General features: G+C 60.8%; 1 protein-coding gene across 15 annotated transcripts in view; it reads right to left on the minus strand.

Moving 5' to 3' along the window:
• Positions 1–18,166, minus strand: part of RBFOX3 (RNA binding fox-1 homolog 3) — a 164,405-nt gene that overhangs the window by 68,591 nt on the left and 77,648 nt on the right. For 4 of the 15 annotated variants that reach the window (XM_072025772.1, XM_072025774.1, XM_072025765.1 and 1 more), the window contains exon 3: positions 13,117–13,364. The exons of the other annotated variants lie outside the window; for them this stretch is intronic. The gene's annotated coding sequence lies outside the window, so the exon portion shown is untranslated. The remainder of the gene's footprint in view (positions 1–13,116; positions 13,365–18,166) is intronic. 15 annotated transcript variants of the gene reach the window in all.

Genomic DNA, 18,166 nt, shown 5'->3' on the forward strand with positions numbered 1-18,166 from the left:
TAAAAATAGATTCCCCACGCTCCCCCTTTTGTGCTGGGTATTATACAGCTGGTCTCCTTCATTCCACATTATTATTACTTTTTAATTATGAATAATTTCCTCCCTTCTATAGGAAGATAGAGTAAAAAACAGAACTTTCCGAACGAGGGGCCTTTAGGATATATTTCAATATGCAAATGGCAGCAAACATGCATTCTGTAGTGTTTACGCCACGGGGTAGAAATCTCTGCGTTAACCCTTCCCACTCCACAGCCCCCATTTCCCCCCCCCTTGGCCAGGGAGGCCGGGTGGCTGTGACCCCCCGTGAGCTGCCCCAGGATGAGCAGGAGCAGCAGCGTGGCCGTGCTTCGTCCTGGAAAACCGAAATGAGCCTGGCTGCAGAGCTCCCACTGCAGCCCTCGGACACCTCAGGGCAGGGGCTCCTTGGGGCATGGACCAGGTTTGCCCCCCCCATGAAGGGTGAGCACCGCAGCCAGGCAGGGGGGGCACGCTGCCCTGCTGAGAAGGGGCGCACCCGGTCCCACCTCACCAACAGGGAGGTCCCCTCTGCCCCAGGACCTGGGCTCTGAAGAGCAGAGAGACTTAAAATCATTGGGAGAAATGCAGGACCAGAAACGTGGTCCCGGTCCAGACTCTGACTCAGGTGCTATTTGTGGCCCTCGTTATCGGAGAGGATGCTCCTCCACCAGGGATGCGGGCAGCACGGTGCCGGGTGCCGGCGGAGCTCTGGCAGCAGCTCCTGGGCTGGGCAGAAGGCTCCCGAGCAGGCTGGCCCCAGCCCACTGCCATCGGGTCACCGGCTCTGCACAAACCCCACGGTGCCACGCAGGAGCAGATGGACGGCACGGGGGATCCATCTCGGCGCATGCTGAGCTGATGTCCTGCCCGCTCTCCTGCTGCTCGTGCTTCCCCCTGCTCCGCAGGGGGGGTGGCAGCCCTCCAGCACCACGGGGCCAGGCCCCCCTCAACCTGCCCTGGGGATGCCAAAAAGCACCGAGAGCACGGGGGTGGGCTGTGGGACAGACGGCTGTCTGTGTGTCCACAGGGACCCAGCACAAGTAACAGCCACCAGCGATTTGTGCAGGATGCCCCAAACTGTTTTCACCCCCCCCCAGAAAGCAGCTGGGTCTGTCAGTGCAGGGACACAGCCCCCCGGGACTTCGGGCAAGTTCCCAGTATCCTCACACAACGCTCACAAACGAGGCAGAGACCTGCCCCTGCAGGAGAGGACGAGGATTTGGTGTGGATCTCATGACAAAACTGACGAGCCTCCACGTGCTGTCCTGCAAAAAGCCAACACCGCACCGAGACCCACGAGAGGAGACCCACGACAGGAGACCCACGACAGGAGTCACCTGCACGGGGCGATGCCACCACCAGCCACAGCTCCACGTCCCCTGGGGCAGCACAGACCCAGCACGCAGCCAGGGTACAACCCAAAACCTCCCCAGGAGCCCACCCTGTGCCGGAGCTGTTTTTTCCAGGGGCTCCGAGAGCCAAACCCCCCCGCCAGCCCGCAGCACTGCTCTTCCTTCCTACCTGACTTCTGAGGGAGATCTCAGCAGCTGCCTCCTTCCAGGAATCCCCAGAGAACACACGATTCCTCCTCTGTGGCTACAAGCTCTGCTCAGGCCCATTTTCAAGCGCTCCAGTGCTCCACCTGCCCCACCATCACCCCAATTTTAACCTAGCCCCAGGTACCAGCACCGAGCGTTAGCACTGCCCGATGACAGCCGCGCTCCCATCCCCTGCTCGTTTGGGCTGTGCTGCCTCTGCCAGGCAGATACCCAGGTTTGATCCGAGGATGTCAAGTGATGTAGAATCCCCCACAGGCTTAAGCTGCTCCGGTAGTTAATTACCTTCCCTGATAAAAATACGTACCTCGTTTCTAGTCAAAATTTGTCTGGCTGGGAGCTTTCAGCGCCTGGATCTTGTTCTGTGTCCCCTGCTAAATCAGCCAGCTCTGCACTCGCAGAAATCTCTTGATCACAGCCTAGAAGTGCCTCCGTCTCCAAGCCACCTCCTAAACTTCTCCTGGAGGAGAAGTTCAGCACACGTGTCTCACATCTCACAGCAAAGCACATTTTCCAGACCAGGAACCATTTTCGTAGCCCTTCTCCGCACAGTCCCCATTTCAGCAGCGTTCTCCCATCCAGGACATGAGGGCGATGCCAGCTCCCCGACCACACCGAGCAGAGGCAGGGCAGCCCCTCACCACACCAGCACCCCCCCCACACCCCCCTGCTCACCCTGCCAGCTCCACGCAGCACATTAATGGAGCAATTAGCAGGCTTCAGCCTTGGTAATGCACAAACTGACTCCAGCATCCTGCCTCCGGGTGCTGGTGGAGAAAACCCCAGCGAGGAGCCACTGCTCAGCCCCAGGCGCTGCTCCCACCAGCACAGCTTTGGGATAGGAAGAGCACAGAGCCAAGGGCGCAGGTGAGGCGGTCGCCACCCCAGCACCATTTCCTCCCCTCCCAGCACGTCCCAGTTACAGGTTTGCCATTGCCACCACAGCGGGGTGGAAGCAGCCACTCAGAAAGCAACGCAAGGAGGACGAACAGAAGCTGCAAATGCCTTAAGGAGTCAGGAGCTTGCTTTAAGGGGCTCAGCACACCCTGCTGGAGATGCCCATCAAGGAAAACCACCCAAAGGTACTGTCCAGCCCCAGGACCAGGAGAAACCAAACCCTGCAGGCTGCAGGGGATACTCACGGGTTGCCCAGCTCCGGTCAGCAAATTCCCTCCGGCCAGCCCTCGGCTGGGACACAGCGGTGCACACAGACCCCAGGGACCCTCCACGGCTCCGGGGCTGAACCAAGGCCACAGCAGCTCCCTGCTGGCACGGGGCGCCGGGGAGCAGCCGGGGGACACAACTTTCTGCGCGCTCAGTCACGCGAGGTCCTGCTCCAGCCACAACTGCATCCTTATTTAATTCCCAGCAATTACGCTCACATTCTGCTAGACAAATAGATTTTACAAGCCCTCAGTTAAATGTGGATAATTACGGCTGCCTGCACCAGGGGACAGCCCTGCCCGGGCTCAGGAGGAAGAATCACATCCCGATTCCACTAATGCTGTAAATTAGCAAGGAGCGTCCCAATGGCAGCAGAGTAATTACCAGCGATTTCCCCCCCCCCTTCCTGTGGGCTGCTGCTCTCGCTCACTCCCCCCCACCCTGCATCTTCCTCCCTCTCAGTGTGTGTGTGTGTTTTCAGGCATATGCTGCTGTTAATGGGGCTTCTGTCACTTCAGCTGCTGGCAGAGATTATTTTATCTTGGGAACCTCTTCCCATGTCAGCGCGCAGACTTCCAGCTCTAAATCATCAGCGAGGGAACGCGCAGGTGTAGGGGAACAACGGGGGAAAGAAGCAACTTCTGGTGGCACCAGGAGCACAGGCTGCAGGCAGGACGAGCCCCCAGCAGCCCCCCCAGGGCACGCACCCCAGGGCTGTGCTGGGGCAGCAGGTCCTGGTCCCAGCCAGGGGGACAGAGGGGACACCGGGGAGGGGGCTCAGCCCCCAGACAGGGGTGAAGGAGGACGCCTGCACCCAGAGCAGCACGGGGAGTGATGCAGGAGGAGCCACCAGGGCCAGGTCCTGCCTCGCCAGGTCACCCAGCAGCAAACACAAACCACACTCTGTCTGCAGGAGGACACCAAACCTGGGCACTGCTTAACAGGCAGGTAAACCAGGACACAAAGTAGGGAAAAAAACCCACCCCAAAACACTGAGAAATTAAAACAAGCACAAAATTCCCCCTGTAACCCCACCAACCTTTTCCATTGCTTCCCAGCACTGCTGCACCTCCAGAGGATGAGCTGAGCCCCCGAGCAGACCTCCCGCAGGCAGCAAAACCCCAGCCCTGCCCTGGGCAGACCCTTTATGGCAGCAGTGCCAGCCCCCTCCCCAAGCCCTCGCTGCCACAACCGCCCGCAGGTGTGCGCAGTGAAGGAGAAAACCCTCTGGGGATGAGGGAAGCTGTGGTTTGGGGGGGCTGCCAGCATCCACAGCACCGAGCCCCCGGAGCGATCCCCACTGCCAGGCAGGGCTGGGGCTGCTCCGTGCTCCCCACCCACAGCAGAATAAGGAGAAATCAAAGAATCAGGATGGAATCACCGCAGTTTTCAAGGCGGTCTGTTGGGGTGAAGCCCTGCGATCTGTCCTCATCAGGCCCCGTGTCCCCGGGATGTCTCCGCCAGCAGAGGCAGGGCCACCTCTCGCCTCCCCCCCCATGTCCAGGGTCAGCGGCACCCGGGCACCTCTGGGCACCCCCCCCAGCCCCACCAGCCGTGATATAAGATGCCACGTGCTGCATGCAGCCGTGCACTGATGCGTTCCCAGAGGACAGGAGGAGCAGGTGGCCGTGGCGAGCTCCCAGCCCGGTGCTCACGGAGCAGGCTCGGCATCTCCCCTTGCCCCAGCCTGCCCGAGCTGCTCTGTGCTGGGCACTTGCAGAAACAATTCAGAGCCTGTGAGCAGGTTTCAGCCCGGAGGCACCTGGGGGAACGGAGAGCTCTTCATTAAAATAATTACTTTAATGTCCATGGGGAGAGGACAGCAGTGTAGCTCCCATCAGTAAGCGCTGGCTGCTGAGCCCCTGCCCGGGGGGGACCTGGTGGCACAGAAAGTGGGCTCACACCACGTCCATCTCCTCAGCCTGCACAATGCCTCTGCCACAGCCCCCGTGACGAGGTTGGGAACATCTCAGACTCTGGGCACCAAGAGCCGTGTGGTGGGGGCACCACCAGCAGGCTTGTGCCCCCCTGGTGCCCCCGGGCAGCAGTGCTGGGGGCTCTGTGCTGCCGGTGCCTCCTGCACCCCAAGCCTTCTGCTGGCAGCAAAGGGGAGGCGGGATGGGATGCACGGCGGCTCCTAGCATAAGGAGGCTCCTGCCAGGGAGAGCTCATGTGCTTTACCACTGCTGAGAAGCTTCTGTGTTCCTGAAATACCATCTTCCCCTGGGCGACTTCACATGCAAGTCTTGGGACTTGCCAGAGCATTAAACTGACATGTAGGTCAGAGGAAGGAATAGCTCAACGCCTCCAGGAAAAAGGGTTTTCCTTTCATATCCCACTGCCTCCTCTGCAGCCTGATACCCAGCCCTGGAACCGGCACTTAACACGGGTGACCATTTCAAGCCCAGCGTCAAGCAGAGTGTGGGGGTGGAAATGGGATTAAAAAAATTTCTGGGACCTGGTCTAGAGATAAGCCACCGTTTCTGGAGGCTCTTCATGGTCCCCAGAGCAGTACATCTGCAGCAAAAAGCACTTGCTGAGTTTAAAGTACCAGGGGAGCCTGGCTGGACACGGATCAAAGCGTCCCACTGGTGCTCAATGGTACGGCACCGGTGTGCGTCTGGCCACTGTCAGGCTGCCCCCAGTTCGACACCACCTGCATGGCTAAAATTGGCCCCATGGGGTGCAGCGGGACCCTTCCTGGTGGTGGAACCCTTCCTGCTGTAAGCACCAACAGAGGTTTGGATGGAGCCAAACGCCTCCACTGCTCGTTTCATGGCCCAAAGCCTGCGTGCACTGCGCCTGAGCAGCACAGGGTGCCAAAACACACCTGGGGGCTGGGAAACTTTGAATTTTCCCAGGTTGGGGTCACACCCCGGCACTGCCCCGCTGGTATCCTAACGCCACGGCACGTTTCCCATGGTAGAAATGGGGACAGCGAGGCAGAAGTTTGCCTGATGAAGTGTCCCCGTGGCTGCGCAGCGGGAGCCGGGCATGATAGATCATAGGAATAAAACCAAGAGAAGGGTGACACAAGCAATCGGCAGAGCCCGGCTGTAAATCTCGGTTCTGATGGGCTCGAGATGAGCTGGCTGGGTTACAGGAGGGGGAGAGCAGCGAGGGAAGAGCTGATAACAAGCGCTGCGAGCAGAGCCTCATCCTGCGTCCCGGCTGATGCAGAGGCCTTGCTGTCAGGGAGACAAAGTGGAAGCGCTCAAGTGCATCATTGATTTTTAATAAAAGCAGGTAACACTCTGGAAACCCAGCACTTAGCCCCACTTTCTCTTCCCTGCTTGCCCAGCCTCCCCCCAGCCCGGTCTCGGCATCCTCCCTGTGCCCACCCCTCAGGGGGGCAATGCCTGGGGGAGGCAGTGCCAGGGGGGCGCAGGGCTCGTCTCCATCACCTCCCCGCTGCCACTGCTGCGGACACGGGGCTGCCAGCAGGACCCTGTGCTTAAACACTGCTGCTGCATGGGGCTGAGCCCCACACGAGGTTAAGCAGTGGTTCTGGGTCCGGCAGCGGGGACGGGAGGGATGGGACGGACGGGACGGGGTGCACCCAGGGGCGAGGAGCAGCGGTGACACCGGCTGGCCCCCCGCGCCCGCAGGGAAGCTCGGCATCCAGCGGCGTGCGCACCGCTCCCCCGGCGTGTCACCATGATTGAGTGCAGGATGCAGGCACCGTAATGGTTTCATCAACTTAGCTACTTTTTATGAGAAATTTGTTCCAATACCTTCACTTTCCCAGGCTGCTGTCACTTTAACGGATGCCAGGCCAGGAAGAAAAATAATCCTGGTAGGGAAACTTTGAACCGGGGCGAGCGGCTTCCCGGGGAGGAGGGCAGGAGGTGGGAGAGAGCTGATTTGTGCGGGAGCTCACAACAACTCAGAACTGCCCCAGCCCGAACCTGCCAGTGTCAGGAGATGCTCTCTGCCCTCCTCTTCCTCCCTGGTGAGGAATACCCATGTGCAGCCGTGCCGCAGCACTCAGGAGACACGTGGCTTCGGGCAACCCAGCTCCATCCATCCTCCTGTACCAGTCCTCCACCCCAGCAAGGGCTGTGCCCCCTCCCCACCCAGCACAACCCCCAGCCCTATTTCTGTCCCTGATGCCTCTCACCCCCTCTTCCAGCCCCGGGCTCCCCCCACACAGCTCTGCCGAAGCGCTCCGTCCCACTTGGCAAAGCACCTGACCTCCGCTCCCCGCTCCCACGCGCTGCTCGAGTGCTCAATTATGCCCCAGAGCACCCTGTCACTGACTCCTTCCACCCACAACTTTGCCAATTAACTCCAGCGCTCGCCTGCTGCCTCCCTGCGCCAGGGAACAGCCGCCTGCAGCCCGCGCCAGCCGGGGCTCTCCAGGCAGGCACACGGGGAGCTCGGAGCCTGTCCTCAGCAGCAAGACACCACATTTTGGGTCAGACGCAGCCATGGGGTGTCCCCACAGCTGCACCTGGTGCTCTGCCACAAGCGGTGCCCGGGGTGCTGGTGCACCAGAAGCCCCCCCCCGGCTGAAGGATGGCTGAGCAGCACCGCAGCCGTGGCGCACGCCGCAGCCTGGGGATGGCCCAGCCTGCCCGAGAGCTTCCCCTTCCCGCACCAAGAGAGGCTTTTACAGAGATAAAGCGAGTGCAAATGGTGACTAAGCAGCCTGCAGGCTACCCCGCTAATTAGCCACAGCTCAGCTTTGCCGCTTGCACTGCGAAATTGCACGCGGGGCTGAGATGAGCCTCATGAGGGCAGGTACTGCGTCCCCCTGCACGCCCCTGCCCTGTGCAGCACCAAAGCAAGGGCAGGATGAGCGAACACAGGCTCCATCCGGGGACATTTGCTCAGCCCCACGTCCCTGCAGCATGCAGACCCCAGGCAGGCAGAGCTGTGCCCCACAGGCCGTGCAGGATGTGCATGGTGCCAGGTCAGTGCTCACCTCGCTGGGCTGACACCTTCCTCAAGTGGGTTGCCCCTGTCCTTCCCCCCCAAATCCCCACTTCAAACCACCCCACTCGCTGCCTCTCCCCACATTTCCCCGTCCCTGCTTCCTTCCAGCCTCTCCTCTTCCTCCTTTCCACACCACGGAGCTGCTCTCACCCATCACCGGGGTGCTCCTGCTGCCAGCTCCTGCCGCATCCACCTGCCCGCTGCTGCCTTTCTGCTGAGCCCACGCCAGCCCAGGGACCTCCGAGACCCTTGGCACCAGCACTAACAGCCCGCAAATTGCTGCTGTGCTGGCAGGCACGGAGCAGCCAGGGCCGGGCATGCTGCCTCGCACAGCCCCGCGCTGCTCCTGGCTGAGCAGAGCTGCTGCGAGGCTGCTCTCCTGCATCTCCTCACTGTGGCATTTAGAGTTGTTTGTTTTTTTTTTTCCTTCCCTTTGGGGAATGAAAAACTGAGAAGCTTCATCCGTCTAACAGCGAGGGCCAGAGATCATCTCCCCAGCAGGCCAAGCCAAACGTTTGGCACTCGCAACCAGCCGGCAGCCTCGTGCGCGGCGCCGCCGGCTGCAGCCCCGCAAGGACGGGCAGGATCCAGCCCCGCCGCCCCAGCTGGGCTCCCCCCAGCCTCCCTCCGCTGCAAGCTGCCAACGACTGCAGGTTGGCTCTGCAATAGTTGTCTCTTCTGGTGCACATCCACATCTGCCTGTGGAGCAAGCAGCCCAGCAGCACGTCTCCTGGAAGGACGGGAGCCACATCTGCCCACCAAAACAGCCACGGAGGTGAGCGCAAACACGAGGACGAGAGCAGCCAAGTAATCGGAGCCAGGCAGAACAAAGACACAGATGTGGCAGAAGGGTAAAAGCCATAAATTAGCGTGCCCCCACGTCCTGCTGCCAGATTCACCCTGCCACTGCTCAGCAAGGTCGGGCACAACCACGCTGCCTGCTAAATGAGTGCTTCTAGAGCTCCCCAAGGCTCTTCTGCTCCCTCCATAGCAGCACTGTGTGCTCTGAGCACAGACTGAGCATTGGCTCCCTGAACCAAGACTCTGTGCACGGGGTTTTTGCCATTTCTGGGGTAAAAAAAAAGGCAGAGGCAGTGGGGCAGGCAGGGGAGGCACCTGGGGCAGCTTCCTCGGGCACAGCGAAGCACCGGGAGCTGATGTGGGGATTCCCGAGGCTGCGAGTGCCAGACCTGCCCCAGTGCTGCCTGCTCCTGCGAGGAGCTGCTGCTTTGATATGAGTCATTGCTGGAAGACGAATTCTATTTAAAGGACGTTATTCGTAGAAAATTGAGTTTTAATAACAGGGCATCAAACGAGGAGAAAATACCAAACTTCCAAGCGGAGCTAAGTTTCCTTATGTTAATTTATACAGCACATTCGCTGCTCGGAGGAATGAAAGTCACTCGGAGAGCTCCTCTCCCTGACAAAAAGGCGCAGGAAGCCCCCGGCTCCTTTCTGCTCCTGGCACCCGTGGGAGCATCCCCGGCCCCAGCAGCTGCTCCAGTGGCCACTCAGGCCATGGCCATGGCCAGACGAGGAGCCAGCTCTGGGCGCGCGCCCCCCGCGCCGGCACCGTGCTCCCTGGAGCCTTCAGGCTGAGTTTAGCCTGCTGGTGGGAGGGCGGTTGGAGACAGCGCTGAGCTTGCTTTAAAAATAGATCAAACCCTCTGCTACGGAGCCATTTTATTAGAGCAGCACAAGCTGTTTGGCTGGTGACACCTCTGCGAACACTCGGGGAAGTTTTCCTTTATGAATTTGAGAAGCAACCGAGGGGAAGAACGACGAGGCAGCAAAACAGCCCTGATTGCCAAAGGAGAAGAAGAGGGGAGAGGAACACCAACCAGCACACCCAGTTTAAAGGGGAGAGAAGCGGCCCCAGGCTTCCCTGTGCTGCAGCAGAGCAGTGGCCAAGCCTCACCTGCTCAGTCCGGCTGCATCCGGGCTTTTTGGGGACTTCCCAACCCCCTGGTGCAGTGTGGCAGCCGCTGCTCAAGGACACTGCCGCGTCCCAAACCTGACACGAGCACGTGCAACTGGAGCACATCAAATCCCCCAGCCCTGACCTCGCACCAGGCTCCTCGGGGCCTCGCCTGCTCCTGCTCACCGTGCACCGGCCCTGCCAGGCAGATGCAGCAGGAAAAGCGCCTCGAGATCACAGCTGACAGAGCTTGCCAGCCTGGCCCCGAGACAATTCATCACCTGATTTATTTCCCTGCCCTCAGCCTCTTCTCCTCCCCTCCCAGCACGCAGCTCTGCCTCCGAGGGGGGGAAATTACTGGGCCAGGTTCCAGCTCTGCCAGAATTTAAAAAGTAATCAGTAACGGGGGTCACCTTTCCCTGGGTGAGGCTCCCGCTGCCATGAATACTGGATGCGGATGCAGAAGGAAGCGTGCTGGCTGCAGCCTGGCGCAGTGCTCGGGAGGGTGATCGGAGGCTCCTGGTACCCCACGGGGCACGGCCAGGAGAGCGGCCAGCCCGTGGGGACAGCATCCTGGCCATGGGGACAGCCGTGGGCTGCATGGGCAGGGAGCTCCAGGAGCAGATCCTGGGCGCTGGGGCACGGTGGGTGCTGGAAGATGGGCGGTGGGGAGGCTCCGGTGGGGGAGCACACCCCAGCTGCCCGGGGCTGTGTCCGTACAGCCGTCCTGTAAAGCACCAGGTGCCACCGTGCCTCAGGGCAGACCGATCCTGCCACCAGACCAGGGCCTGGCGCCTCCCCAAAGGCAACCGAGGGGTCCCCAGGGTCTGGTGAGGCTGAAGGCTTCAGCTCCTCCCACAGAGGCTGTCCCCAGCTGGGCGTTTTGGGCAGAAAGCCCACGATGTGGACCTGGAGGATGCTCAGCCTGACTGAGCCGGAGCAGCCCAGCGAGTGCCAGACCCCGGGGGACACGAGCAGAGCACTGGGGGTGGGTGCTGTGACCCCCACCCCAGCCTGGCCCCTTGCATGGTGTGGGAGCCCCCTGCCCGGCCACCTCGGGGGCTCCGGGACCCCCATGGGGGCAGCTCCAGCTCCTGGCAGAGCCCGTGCCAGGGGGCTGCGGGCACAGCAGAGGGGCCGGGGCCGGGGCTGGGCCATGCAGGATGTATTTCAACACAGCTCCGCAGCACACAGCACCCAGCAGAGGCTCCCAGTATTCCCCTTTTGTGCATGCTACAATTGACTCATGTTTTTAAAAGGAAAATTGTGGGGGGGGAGGGAAAAAAAAAATACAGAAATGCCTCCGAATCAAACCTCAGAGAAAGCGTGGGAGCTCTCCGGAGAGGAGGAAAGCACTTTCTATATAATTCACCTTTTGTCATTTAATCACCACCCCTCTTGCTGCCAGCAGCCGCTGCACGGCTGGGTAATGGCCTGAGCTGGGAAATCCACCTCGCAGCGCCTGGGGAGCGCGGCGGTGCCTGGGAAGGTCTCCCTCCCCAAACTCCGAGCTGCAGCCGAAAACTTCCATCCCCTGGCCCAGTTTGCCAAGGAGACAAGATTATTTCCTCTCCTCTGAAGCAGCTTACAAAGCAGCTGGCAAAACGCCAGAGTCTTTTTAGAGAAATGTTAATGATGCCCAGGGAAGAGCTAATCATGTGTCATGGAAACAACTTTGTGCCAGTCAAAGTGCGACAAGACCAAGCCCGGTGACACGGTGGCCGCAGAGCGGGGCCGGGACCGGGCTCCTCTCCATGGTGCAGCCACAGGTCAGCCGCCGATGTCCTGCCATAGCCCCCGTGACCCCACAGACACTCGGTGACGCTGGCACGGCCCCCCCTGAGCCCACCGGTGTGAGAGTGACCGGCGCTGCTGTGCACCCACACGGGAACCTCGGCATCGCCAGTGCCGGGGGCACCGGGGGCGCAGCTGAGCGCTGCCCTCCGTGGGCAAAATGCAAGGGAAAAAAAATCAGATTTCCATTTTCCTTGGGGCAAAGGGCTACACGTTTCATCACAGCTGGCAGCAGCGGAGCTACAGGGAGGTGAAAAGACCCGACCTCTCCGTGCAGCCACAGCAGCGTGGGGTCCCTCCCGACGCCCTGCGGCTCAGGAAGCGGCGCTGGGCGGGCAGGGTGCTGCCCAAGGACCTGGACCGGGCACATGTCCCCCTGGCCTTAAAAACTGACCAGTCCTTTAGGAAGCCACAGGCTCTTTTGCTTGGTCTCACTGCTGGCATCTTGCATTCAGCACCCGCACGAGTTGTTAGCGGGATGCCTCTGAGCCCGGACGAGTGACCAGGGGCCAGCCCCTCCACCCTGCTCTGTGCTGCCTGCTCCTGCAACTCCATCGGCGCTTGGAGAGGAACCAGAAATGGCACGGTAACATTTCGCAGAGCGCATCTCTGAGACCTCCAGCATTTTGCATCCATTTGTCTTTTCGTCTCTCCCCTGATGGGTAGCATGACTTCCAGCAGGAATCCTTTCAGACCCTTGCAGTAGTTTGCAACTTACAATAAAGGGCATCGTCTACACGTTGCTGGCAGCCTGACATTTCCAGGGATGATGTGGGGCTTCCACACAGTCCTCCTGCCACACCAAGGGCCTGGCACGAGCCCAGTACGGGAGAAATGGAAGCAGAAAACAACCTTGGCTCAAACGGCCATGTGTTGCTTCAAATAACACAATAGTAAACCAAAATATATCTGTAAGGGCGAGCTCCAGGAGTAAAGACAAGAGGACCTCAGAGGCCACCGTCTCCAGCTGTAAGGACAGCAGAGTTTTATTTAATGCAAGAGGAGTAAATAAAGTCCTCAGCAAGAGGAAGAAAGCTCGTGGAGAACAGACCCAGAACTAAGCGGATAAATAACCAAGCCAACAGGATCTGAGCCACAGGGGGAGAGCCTGCGAGGGACGGGGGGAGGAAATATCAGCAGAGAAAACCTTGTGTGTCAGAAGGCACAGGGACAGGGAAAGAATTACCAAGGAGGCTGAACGAGACGCTGCAGCGAAATGGTGAAAGGTTCATTAGGTATGTAAATAAAAAGATAATACAGGAAAAAGTGAGGCTGCTACACAGCATGGATGAGTAGAGATAAAACCAGCCTAGGTGTTGCCTGAAAACTGATTGAACAATTAGCTGCAGCTTTCAGAAGGGATGGTGATTAACACGCTTTCATCTGCAGGCTGCTTTACAGCAGGAAGGCACAGAAATTAAAACCACAGCCTCCAAAGCAGGAGCAAAACTCAAAAGTGTCCGAGGAGTTTAAAGGAGAGGAAGGAGGACACCTCCAGCCCAGCAGCAGGGAGACCTGGCCCAGCTCCCAGCCCCGCCACAGCTTCCCAGCAGGCAGACGGGTGGCGATGGGCGACGGAACTGGGGGCAGCGGTGGGGTGGGCAAGGGGAAGGGGGCAGGGGAAGGGAAGGAGCACACAGACCTCGGAGACCTCAACAACACGCAGAGCAGAAGCTGGAAGAACGACAAGGGGGAAATAAAGGAAAAGCAGATTGAGCGTCGCCTTACCAAAGGCAGGAGATGCCAGGGCAAGCTGGTGCCTTCCTTCAGGCAAGGGACCGCCAGCGGCCGGGCCGTGGGGCCCGCGGGGACAGCGGTGACACCGAGCGCCCGGCTGGGGGTGGCCGGAGGCGAGTCCAGAGCAGGAGGAGGGGGCTCAGCCCAGGGCACCGGCACACCGCGAGGACCGCAGCGACTGGAGAGCACAAAGTTCAAAACGCTGTACATACGGACTACGCGAGAATTTCTGCTCTAACCTGGAAAAACACACAGAGAAACATCTAGGTACATTACTCAGTTCCAAGCTGACTATGAGTCACCATCCCTGCATCTGTGAAAAAAAGCAAGTGTGTTTCTGGGTTGCTTGGGAAAGATATTGCCAGGAGAAGGCAGGCAGCGCTCACACCACTGCGCGGTGCCCTGCTGGGGCACGAGCCACACCACGGGGAGACCACAAAGATGGGGACAGATGGATGGGGAGTGGGGACGGGGACAGGAGCAGCCCCCGGGGAGCAGCCAGGCGGCACCGTGCTGCTGCGCTGTGTTGGGCACCGGTGGGCACGGGGTTGCAGGAGCTCGACCACCGTGCTGGCACAAGTCCCGAGGGGTGCAGGGGGCTGCAGGAACGCACAGGTGGGGAAGCAGAAGGTCCCTGGGCAGGGGGAGGGGGCACTGGGACAGGCACCGACCCTGCTGGGAGCACTGGGACCGTCCCCAGCTTGGTGGGATGGTGGCTGGGGCAGCAGGGGCCAGCCTGACGCTCTGCTCCTCTTCCCTGAAGATGGCTTTGAAGTGATCTAAAATGGTGCTCAGGCATTTCAGTGCTTCTGCTGCTGGAGATGACATGCGGTGGCCCCCAGGGGAGCAGCTCAGCCCTTCCCCTCCCACAGCCGTGACCTGCCATGCCCGTGCTACAGCTGCAGGGCTGCTGCGTTCCCCCAGGCGAGGTCTGCTGGGCCTCCTGTCACTGTCCCTGTCTCTTGAGACCGCTGGGTGTTTTGGAGAGAGGCCGAAAAAACCCCAGGGCGCAGCAGGAGCAGCGCCGAGGTGCGAGCCAGGCACCCCTCACATGCCGGGGGCACGGGACCCCTCCGCTTGTCCCTGCTCTGCACAGGGTCCGCAGCCTGAGGAGCCCTCCCAGAGAGCAGCAGCACCAGGGGATCTCCTCCTGGCCTCCAGCAATGCCGCAGCAGAGCCCCTCGAAATCCCTGGGCCACGCTCCCCTGCTCCATGTCCTGTCCAGATTACTTCCCTAACTCAGTGCAGAAATCCAGGCTGCTAATCAGATGGAAAGTCTCCATCCCATAATAAACAGAATGAACTATTTATAAACCTGAAAACGTCTTTATTATTATTATTATTTTCCCCCAGAAAAAAAAAAAATAAGAATCTCGTACAATACTGTTAAATACACCCCACCAAGGACTCGCAGGTCTGCAGCGCTGGTACCGCTTCCCCAGGCAGTGCCCAGTGGAACAGATGGCAGTGTGGGCGTTAGGTACCAGCCTCCTGGCAATCTGAACATCTGTTACCGTTAGAAAATGCTAATTGCCATCAATCAGGACAGCACCTACCCACATTTACATGCAAGCACAAAAAAATTACGTCTAAATTTCTCTGAGTACAACACTTGCTGCATGTTAAGTAACCGGAGCTGCTCAGATGCTGCACCCGGGCTGGCACCGGCGGCTGCGGGCGATGGCCACTGCCGAGCGCCCGTCCCCACCCCAGCAGCACCCAAGGGTGAGGGCAGGGGTCCCTCTGGGGGCACCAGCACCTCTCCCACCACCGGGGCTCATTGGCCCTGTGCGGGAGTGCGAGACCTTTGGGCAGGGGGCAGCACACGACAGGCTCCGTGCTCAGCACCCTGGTGCCCAAGGCGAGCAGAGCCCCCGGCAGCTTCAGCCCCGCAGCCCAGGCTCTGCTCCGCAGCTCGGTGAGATTGCTGCACGCCTCCTGCCAGGCCTCTCCAGCTCCCCTCTGCATTTTCCCATTGCTCCAGGTCTGAAGCTGCCTACGCAGAGCTGCCAGCCCCACGCAGCCCCCGGGGGCAGGGGGCTCGCATCTCTCCGCACGTAACCCCGCGGTGAACCATCCGGGTCCACCTGAGACTTGCTTCAGCCCCGCTGCTCCTCGTGGTCCGTGCTACAGGAACATGAGCTACTCTGCATCCCCAGAGAGCTCAGGAACAGACAAGAATAAAAATAGCTCCGCTGCAGTTTATCAGATTTCGTTCCAGGCGTGGAGATGCCCACACTGTCACAACGCCGCAGGCAGGCTCCTCCCGGCAGCCCCGGGAAGCGCTGCCCAGCTCCCGTGCGTGGCCGCCTGCAGGCTCCCAAAGAGCCCCCGGGGCTGGACCGGGGGCATCGGAGCTCGGAGCCACCCGCAGGCACCGGGCGCTGATGGAAGGAGGCAACCCCAGGGCCCGAGAAGCAGAGGCACGAATCTGGATCACAAACTGGGAACAAAGTTGGAACAGAAGCAGGAGAACAAGCGAGTGGAGCGGGGCGATCCCCGCGCCGCAGCCCCCTGAGGATGCGCTGAATTTTCTCCTAGAATTAGAGCTCCTGATCTCAACTGCAGGACACGTTGTACTGCACAAAGCACCGGCCGTGGCTAAGCCACGGGCTTCCCTGAACCAAATCCCGCTGCTGCAGAGGCCCCTCTTTGGGCTTTTGGAGCAAGCACGGGCTTTGCCCTAAGAAGAGAGGTGAGAGGGAGGGGGGAGATCCCGCTGCCGAGGCGAAGGAAACGGGGACGGGGGCTGTGGGAGCTGTCAGGGCACATCACGCCGGCTCCACCAGACGCAGCACCGAGCTCCTCGCACGGCCGAGGGAGCAGGATCGTGGGGCACGTTTGCTTTGCTTACAGCCACGACGCCGTGCTGGGCCTTGGCTCCATCCCTGGCTCACCCCACATCCCTCCCCAGCGCTGGCTTCCTGACAAGCTCCCAGTGGCGCGAGCAGGTTGCAACACCGCTGCTCGCTTCCCGTGGCTCCGACCATTACTCAGCATCCGAGGGAACCACTCCGAGCTCCAAGGTCACTCAAAAACACCATCTGTCCAAGCACCGCTCGCCTCACCCCAGAGACAGCGGGAGAGGAATTATTCCAACAACCAAAGGCCACCTCCCTCCCCTTCTCTCCAGCTCCGTGCCCTCCCCTCATGGTGCTCGCCCAGCCCCAGCTGCAGCGAGGCGGGGGGCACAGCACCCCCAGCCCGGGACCCCTGCCCCCCTCAAGGCTGCAGCCAGGACCCTGGGCAGGCAGCACCTGCCTGGGGCAGCCTCCCCGGGTTCGCAGCCACCAGCATGGAGGGAAGCAGAGAGGCAGCACCCAGAGCCTCCAGGATTGGAGACGGGAAAACCTCCCTGCGCGCCCGGCCATGGGGCAGGGGGCCTGGCACGCAGGAGCAGCGGGAGGCCACTGCTATAAATATGAACGCTCCAGGCAGGCAAACACTGGCGAGGTTGCCAAGATAAAATATATTTACCCAAGCCAACAATCTGGCTGCGGATCGCTGGCCAGGCAGCAGGCGAGCCCAACAAGTGGCACAGGGACCGGTGCCCACCAGCACTGCGCAGCCCCTGCCCCAGCGCAGCAGCAGCCGGGCTTGTGGGCGGCCACCGAGGCTCTGCCCTGGCCCCCCCCCCAAGCAGTCCCAGCACCGGGGGGGAGCACTGGTGGGGTGCGACCTGCCTTGTGCAGCGGGCACCAAGCACGTGGGCACGACAGCCCCCGGGATGTGGCTGCTCCAGCCCCCCTCCCTCCAGCACCGCGCCAGGGACTATTTCTGGGGAGCTGAAGTCACTTGCACTCAGGCTCTGAAGTCACATTCGTCTCTGCTTGTGCTACTTCTCCTGTACTTCCAAGTGTCACAACAAGGGAGCTATCTTTATCGAGGCAGTTGTCCCCCACACGCGGTGTCCCAGATGCACTTTGGTGGCTGCTCGCAGCCGCGTGCGTTTCCAGCCCTGCTTTCTCCGCCAGCGCCGGCACCGCGCGGCACAGGGCTGCCAGCACCGGCTGGGCGCCGCGCGGAGGGACTGACTCACACCGAGCCCAGCCAATAAATAAATATTTGACTTGAGTTCATTTGCAAACTCAATAACGGGGAGCCTTTCCAACATGCTCAGCAGGTGCTCAGAGGCACATCCCGATCCGCACGGCTCTCCCGGCGTGCCACCGCCGCACCCCACGGCCCCGGTGCCGATACCCCAGCGGCACGGGCAGCAGGAGCAGTAAGGTCAGCCCGGAGCCCCCCACATCCCCCCCCCAGCTCACAGAAGCCGGGTGCAGCCTGGCCAGGGGGTGCTGGTGGCCAGGGTGGGCATCACCCCCCGCTCCTCGGCAGCCCCCAGAGCCCAGGGCAGCGCCGGGCGCAGCTCGCCGTCCCGCAGCGAGCCCTGCTGCGCCGAGATTGTTTCCATATGGGAGCAGCCAGCGGAGCTGCCAGCTCCCGGCTCCAGCGCTTGCTGCTACATCTGGAAACTCTTCTCACCCTTAATTGTTCTTAATGCTTTAACACGCGGAGTGACTAATAAGACACTAATTGGGCGGCGTTAGCAGCGAGAGACGGTGTGGGGAGCGTGGCTGGCAGTGCCCTCTGTGCTGCTGGTTGTCTCCCAGACACTTAGCTGCCATTGTGCTGCAGATATCAGAAATCACAGCGAAACCGAGTGCTTTTTTCCTTCTTGGCCTTTCCCGAAGCAGCGAGCAAAGCTGTCTCCCACAGGCACGCAGAGCCGAGATGCACAGACAGCAGCTCGCCGTCCCACAGCCTCCCGTGGGCAGAGAGAGGCCACATGGCTGTGCCCCTGGGGGGGACATCCCCCCAGCACTCCTCATCCCCACAGCTCCTCAGGGGTGCCGGCTTCCCTGGCACCGAGCCCTGGGCTTCCAGAGGCCTCAACCCAGCAGCCTGTTGCTGCTGGGGAGCTGGGGGTGAGCACGTTTGTTGCAGCAGGGTGCCTTGGGGCCGGGGGGGCTTTTGCTATGGGGCTGCAAGGCTGGCAGGGCTGTGACCCCATGAGCCTGCACAGCCCCGATGCTGGAGC

This window comes from Anas platyrhynchos, chromosome 19 (genome assembly GCF_047663525.1).
Source record: "Anas platyrhynchos isolate ZD024472 breed Pekin duck chromosome 19, IASCAAS_PekinDuck_T2T, whole genome shotgun sequence".
Classification (NCBI taxonomy): domain Eukaryota; kingdom Metazoa; phylum Chordata; class Aves; order Anseriformes; family Anatidae; genus Anas; species Anas platyrhynchos.